Source organism: Sprattus sprattus, assembly GCF_963457725.1.
Source record: "Sprattus sprattus genome assembly, chromosome: 6".
NCBI lineage: Eukaryota > Metazoa > Chordata > Actinopteri > Clupeiformes > Clupeidae > Sprattus > Sprattus sprattus.
In genome coordinates, this window is record NC_137925.1 from 6,118,591 (window position 1) to 6,126,090 (window position 7,500).

At 52.7% G+C, this 7,500-nt stretch overlaps 1 protein-coding gene across 1 annotated transcript in view; it reads left to right on the forward strand.

Annotated features, from left to right (window-relative positions):
- The window catches only part of ccser2b (coiled-coil serine-rich protein 2b), a 76,071-nt gene that overhangs the window by 59,181 nt on the left and 9,390 nt on the right, over window positions 1–7,500 (forward strand). The window lies entirely within an intron of this gene.

Below are 7,500 nucleotides of genomic sequence, written 5' to 3' on the forward strand. Positions count from 1 at the left end.
ACCCACCCCACCCTTACCCCCCCCACGCCCCCCCCCCCCCCCCCCCCCCTCGTACTGATGGGGCCTCTCCTGATCTCTCCTCACCTCTCCTGCCTTGATTGTTGTCTGTTTGTGTATTTATTTGCTTTTTTTAGTTATTTTTTTTATATATTATTTATTTGTCTGCTGTGCTTCTCTAGTCTGCTCCAGGGAGCCCCCAAAGCGTGGCATCCCAAATAGCAGCTGAGAGAGGACCAGATACGACCAGAATCTGGTTCTGAATCTGGCTTAAATGATTTTTGGCCCAGATTTGGCCCAGATTCGGCCCAGATACGGCCCAGATCTGGTTCTGATCTGGTTCTGGTCTGGCCCGGAGCATCTCTGTGTTACATTTTCATGCCTCACTCTCTCTGTCCCCTCCGTTATGTGCTAGAACACTCACCTCGCTAGCTGCCAGGCGTTGGAATGGCCCAAACCTAATGATCTGTAATTAGGGCAGAGGCTAGAGGCATAGCCAGCGGGCACAGATGTTTGGACACAAAACTGAGGGAGAACAAAAAATAGATAGTTCAAGTATTTATTTAAGCCAGTTGAGACTGAAATGATTACTTATTGATCAGGCCTTCAAGGCCCCTTGTAGACTGTTTAGCTAGTGATCATTAACAGTTGGAAATTACATTACTCTTCATCCTCTGATAATCCCTGAATGAAGTTGCTCAGGAGTCTTTTGTTCACCTGATGAGTTTGGTCAGGTGTGTTGGGGGGAGAGGCAGAGACTGTTGGAGGTCCCCATAGGGTAAGACTGCCATGCCTTGCTGTACCAGTCTAGTGCCTCTGGAGCATGTCTGGTCATGAGAGGTACTGATAACACCAAAGCCTGAGTCTGCACTGGCATGAGAAGACCTGAAGCATAGAGGGGGGCGAGACCTTTTATTGCCTGGCGATAGCCCCTTGATTAAGCCCTTCATTAATGAGGAGACTCGACCCAGGCCTGAGGCTATACGCTGTGATAAGAAGACCTAAAGTATGCAGGTGGCTCACGCAAGAGCTGCCTCACGTGGGCAGTGGTGGAGATCAGCACAGGGAGAGACTGGCATGCCCCATTGTAAAGATTAAGCGAGCCAGGAGCTCCAGTGGTTGAGGGCACCACAGGGAGAGACGGGCATGGCCCATTGTAGAGACCCAGTGATCCAGGGAGAGACTGGTATGCCCCATTGTAAAGACCCAGTGATCCAGGGAGAGACTGGCATGCCCCATTGTAAAGATTAAGCGAGCCAGGAGCTCCAGTGGTTGAGGGCACCACAGGGAGAGACGGGCATGGCCCATTGTAAAGACCCAGTGATCCAGGGAGAGACTGGTATGCCCCATTGTAAAGACCCAGTGATCCAGGGAGAGACTGGCATGCCCCATTGTAAAGACCCAGTGATCCAGGGAGAGACTGGCATGCCCCATTGTAAAGATTAAGCGAGCCAGGAGCTCCAGTGGTTGAGGGCACCACAGGGAGAGACGGGCATGGCCCATTGTAAAGACCCAGTGATCCAGGGAGAGACTGGTATGCCCCATTGTAAAGACCCAGTGATCCAGGGAGAGACTGGCATGCCCCATTGTAAAGACCCAGTGATCCAGGGAGAGACTGGTATGCCCCATTGTAGAGACCCAGTGATCCAGGGAGAGACTGGTATGCCCCATTGTAGAGACCCAGTGATCCAGGGAGAGACTGGTATGCCCCATTGTAAAGATTAAGCGAGCCAGGAGCTCCAGTGGTTGAGGGCACCACAGGGAGAGACGGGCATGGCCCATTGTAGAGACCCAGTGATCCAGGGAGAGACTGGTATGCCCCATTGTAAAGATTAAGCGAGCCAGGAGCTCCAGTGGTTGAGGGCACCACAGGGAGAGACGGGCATGGCCCATTGTAGAGACCCAGTGATCCAGGGAGAGACTGGTATGCCCCATTGTAAAGATTAAGCGAGCCAGGAGCTCCAGTGGTTGGGGGCACCACAGGGAGAGACGAGCATGGCCCATTGTAAAGACCCAGTGATCCAGGGAGAGACTGGTATGCCCCATTGTAGAGACCCAGTGATCCAGGAGCTCCAGTGGTTGAGGGCACCACAGGGAGAGACGAGCATGGCCCATTGTAAAGACCCAGTGATCCAGGGAGAGACTGGTATGCCCCATTGTAAAGACCCAGTGATCCAGGGAGAGACTGGTATGCCCCATTGTAGAGACCCAGTGATCCAGGGAGAGACTGGTATGCCCCATTGTAGAGACCCAGTGATCCAGGGAGAGACTGGTATGCCCCATTGTAGAGACCCAGTGATCCAGGGAGAGACTGGTATGCCCCATTGTAGAGACCCAGTGATCCAGGGAGAGACTGGTATGCCCCATTGTAGAGACCCAGTGATCCAGGGAGAGACGGGCATGGCCCATTGTAGAGACCCAGTGATCCAGGGAGAGACTGGCATGCCCCATTGTAAAGATTAAGCGAGCCAGGAGCTCCAGTGGTTGAGGGCACCACAGGGAGAGACGGGCATGGCCCATTGTAGAGACCCAGTGATCCAGGGAGAGACGGGCATGGCCCATTGTAGAGACCCAGTGATCCAGGAGCTCCAGTGGTTGAGGGCACCACAGGGAGAGACGGGCATGGCCCATTGTAGAGACCCAGTGATCCAGGGAGAGACGGGCATGGCCCATTGTAGAGACCCAGTGATCCAGGGAGAGACTGGCATGGCCCATTGTAGAGACCCAGTGATCCAGGGAGAGACTGGCATGGCCCATTGTAGAGACTCAGTGATCCAGGAGCTCCAGTGGTTGAGGGCACCACAGGGAGAGACGGGCATGGCCCATTGTAGAGACCCAGTGATCCAGGGAGAGACTGGCATGCCCCATTGTAGAGACCCAGTGATCCAGGGAGAGACTGGTATGCCCCATTGTAGAGACCCAGTGATCCAGGGAGAGACTGGTATGCCCCATTGTAGAGACCCAGTGATCCAGGGAGAGACTGGTATGCCCCATTGTAGAGACCCAGTGATCCAGGGAGAGACTGGTATGCCCCATTGTAGAGACCCAGTGATCCAGGGAGAGACTAGTATGCCCCATTGTAGAGACCCAGTGATCCAGGGAGAGACGGGCATGGCCCATTGTAGAGACCCAGTGATCCAGGGAGAGACTGGCATGCCCCATTGTAAAGATTAAGCGAGCCAGGAGCTCCAGTGGTTGAGGGCACCACAGGGAGAGACGGGCATGGCCCATTGTAGAGACCCAGTGATCCAGGGAGAGACGGGCATGGCCCATTGTAGAGACCCAGTGATCCAGGAGCTCCAGTGGTTGAGGGCACCACAGGGAGAGACGGGCATGGCCCATTGTAGAGACCCAGTGATCCAGGGAGAGACGGGCATGGCCCATTGTAGAGACCCAGTGATCCAGGGAGAGACTGGCATGGCCCATTGTAGAGACCCAGTGATCCAGGGAGAGACTGGCATGGCCCATTGTAGAGACTCAGTGATCCAGGAGCTCCAGTGGTTGAGGGCACCACAGGGAGAGACGGGCATGGCCCATTGTAGAGACCCAGTGATCCAGGGAGAGACTGGTATGCCCCATTCTAGAGACCCAGTGATCCAGGGAGAGACTGGTATGCCCCATTCTAGAGACCCAGTGATCCAGGGAGAGACTGGTATGCCCCATTCTAGAGACCCAGTGATCCAGGGAGAGACGGGCATGCCCCATTGTAGAGACCCAGTGATCCAGGGAGAGACTGGTATGCCCCATTGTAAAGATTAAGCGAGCCAGGAGCTCCAGTGGTTGAGGGCACCACAGGGAGAGACGGGCATGGCCCATTGTAGAGACCCAGTGATCCAGGGAGAGACGGGCATGGCCCATTGTAAAGATTAAGCGAGCCAGGAGCTCCAGTGGTTGAGGGCACCACAGGGAGAGACGGGCATGGCCCATTGTAGAGACCCAGTGATCCAGGAGCTCCAGTGGTTGAGGGCACCACAGGGAGAGACGGGCATGGCCCATTGTAAAGACCCAGTGATCCAGGGAGAGACTGGTATGCCCCATTGTAAAGACCCAGTGATCCAGGGAGAGACTGGTATGCCCCATTGTAAAGACCCAGTGATCCAGGGAGAGACTGGTATGCCCCATTGTAGAGACCCAGTGATCCAGGGAGAGACTGGCATGGCCCATTGTAGAGACCCAGTGATCCAGGGAGAGACTGGCATGGCCCATTGTAGAGACCCAGTGATCCAGGGAGAGACTGGCATGGCCCATTGTAGAGACCCAGTGATCCAGGGAGAGACTGGCATGGCCCATTGTAGAGACCCAGTGATCCAGGGAGAGACTGGCATGGCCCATTGTAGAGACCCAGTGATCCAGGGAGAGACTGGCATGGCCCATTGTAGAGACCCAGTGATCCAGGCAGAGACTGGCATGGCCCATTGTAGAGACCCAGTGATCTAGGGAGAGACTGGTATGCCCCCTTGTAGAGACCCAGTGATCCAGGGAGAGACTGGCATGCCCCATTGTAGAGACCCAGTGATCCAGGGAGAGACTGGCATGCCCCATTGTAGAGACCCAGTGATCCAGGGAGAGACTGGCATGCCCCATTGTAGAGACCCAGTGATTCAGGGAGAGACTGGTATGCCCCATTGTAGAGACCCAGTGATCCAGGGAGAGACTGGTATGCCCCATTGTAGAGACCCAGTGATCCAGGGAGAGACGGGTATGCCCCATTGTAGAGACCCAGTGATCCAGGAGCTCCAGTGGTTGAGGGCCTGATTACAGCCTTTTATTAATAAGGCGCTCCAGGGCTCGGGTCAGTCATGAGTGAAATGCCCTGATGATTGAATGAAAACCCAATCCAATCAGAACAGCCAAACCTGATAGGCAGACGAGGGACAGACCTGATAGAGGGCTCAGGACCCCCATAGGTAACGAGTGAAATGCCTGATGTAAAAATCCAGTGTTCCTGTTGCACCAAAGCCTGATTACAGGCCCTCAGGGGGAGACCCGACTCAGGGCTAAGGATCCCAATTGGGAGATGAGCAAGATGGGATGACTGAGAGACCCTACACAGGGATCAGGACCCCCATTGGTTCTCTCTTTCCGTCTAACTCCCTCCCTTTCTTCTACCTCACTATCTCTCTCTCTCTCCATCCCTCTCTCTCTCTCTCTCTCTCTCTCTATCTATCTCTCTATCTATCTATCTCTCAGTCTCCATCCCTGTCTGTCTCTCTCTCTGCATCCCTCTCTCAATGGCCTTGTGAAACCACCTTGTCCAGTTGTGTGTCGTGCTCTACCCTCACCTGTGCTACCTGTGTGTTGTGTCACAGCTTCACAGTGCGGAGCAAAGGAGTGTGTGGCCTCTGCTCCTCTCAGATATTTCCCCTCCACTATTGGCCGACCTTTGAACTCTGCCCTCTGACACCTACTATTCAGCCCTGCATGTGATGCATGATCGGTGTCACCCACTGTATTATGATGCAGCAAGAAGTGTAGAAGTGTGGAGTGTTTGAGAGGGAGGGAGTGTGTGTGTGTGTGTGTGTGTGTGTGTGTGTGTGTGTGTGTGTGTGTGTGTGTGTGTGTGTGTGTGTGTGAGAGAGACAGTGAGACAGAGGGCCCTATCTTGCCGATCAGAAACGCAAGTAGGACGGCGCCAAGCGCAAGTAGCTGTGTGGGCGGCTCTATGGCGCAGTTGCTATTTTAACGGCGGAAAAAACACACTTGCGTCCAGCGCAAGTGTCAAAAGGGTTGGTCCAAAGGAGGTTACTCAGCCATAGGTGTGGTTTGGGCGTAATATGCAATAAACCAATCCGAGCGTCATTTCACATTCCCTTTAAGAGCGAGGAGCGCATAGTCCATAGCGGCTTGTTATTTTGATGGCGGAATTACCTGGTGGAAGACCGGAAAAGTTCACAGCCGAGGAGACCGACGTGAGATTTACACCAATTTTTTGGCAAGCCATATATAATTACAAGGAAAATAAAGTATTTACCACTTGAGGAAATCATTGTGATATCCATATCCAAGATATTTTAAAAATAGGCATACATCTAGCGTAGCCTACACATTGACCCAAATGATTCAGGTTAATTGAAGCTGCGTGACATTTGATGTATTGTATGGCTTTGTAAAAAGCCGGGAGATAGATATATATGGGGATGCGAGAAACCCTCCAAAAGTAAGCAAAGTCAAGCAAGCATGTCAAGATATTGCCGTGATTGTTTCTGCAACGGGGCACCCGAAAACGTTGCCGAAAACGCTATAATGACGTCCGGAGACGTGGGACATCCAAGCTGGAAGGTAACACACGTTCTCGTGCCTTCACGGGAGGTGGATCTGCCTCGACCCATGATCTGACGGCAGCAGAGGACATCGCCACGTCTACCCTCACGCCTGAGAGCCTGCAGGGATTTGGGGGCATGGAAATCGGCACCCAAGCCAGTGCACCAGCTGACCAAACCCAAGGTACATAAATAAAGTCCACATACACAAAGATGAGTTTACAAGATTTATAATAATACTGGCATTAAATAAATGCAACAAAGCCATACAATAAATCAAATGTCACGCAGCTTCAATTAACCTGAATCATTTGGGTCAATTGTGTACGCTAGATGTATGCCTAGTTTTAAAATGTCTTGGATACGGATATCACAATGATTTCCTCATGTGGTAAATACTTTATTTTCCTTGTAATTATATATGGCTTGCCAAACAATTGGTGTAAATCTCTCGTGAAGACGACAGAAGTAAAGTGTAGCCTATAGGTCCTATACTGTGCGGGCAAGCACATGCGCCCTTAAAATAGCGTTCTGAATACGCGTTACAGACTTTAGACATTGCGCCTCACATTAGACCAGCTTTTTTTTGGTCAATGGCGCACGGCGCACGGCGTTGTATTGAAACTGCAAAATACCACTTGCGCCAGAGAAACGCCTTCTCTGTTCCGCCCCCGCCCATGTCGACGCAAGTTCATTTCGAAGCGCGCCTCTGGAGGGAAAATCGCGCTGTGCGCCGGGTGCAAGATAGGAATTATACATGCGTCGGTGACAATGTCAATTGCGCTGGGTGCAAGATAGGGCCCAGAGTGTGTGTGTGTGTCTAGCCCTTTGTCTATCTCTGTCTTCTCCTTGTGGTTCTTGAATGACCGTCATCTCCTCTCTCTCTCTCCCTCTGCCTCTGCCTCTCCCACCATCTTGGGCAAGGAGTGGAACAGCTAGTGCATTACTTCCGAGATACAGCGTGGTACAGTAACAATTTAACACCTCTCCCCACCACTCCACCTCCCCTCCACTCCTCTCCACCTCCTCATCCTCATCCATCTCCTCATCCTCATCCACCTCCTCATCCTCATCCACCTCCTCATCCTCATCCAGCTCCCCATCCTCATCCACCTCCTCATCCTCATCCTCATAATGTCTATCTGAGATGCAGCGTGGTACAGTAACACTTGAACACCTCTCCCCTCCTTTCCTCCACACCTCCTCCTCTTCCTCCTCCTCCTCCTCCTCCTCCTGCACCTCC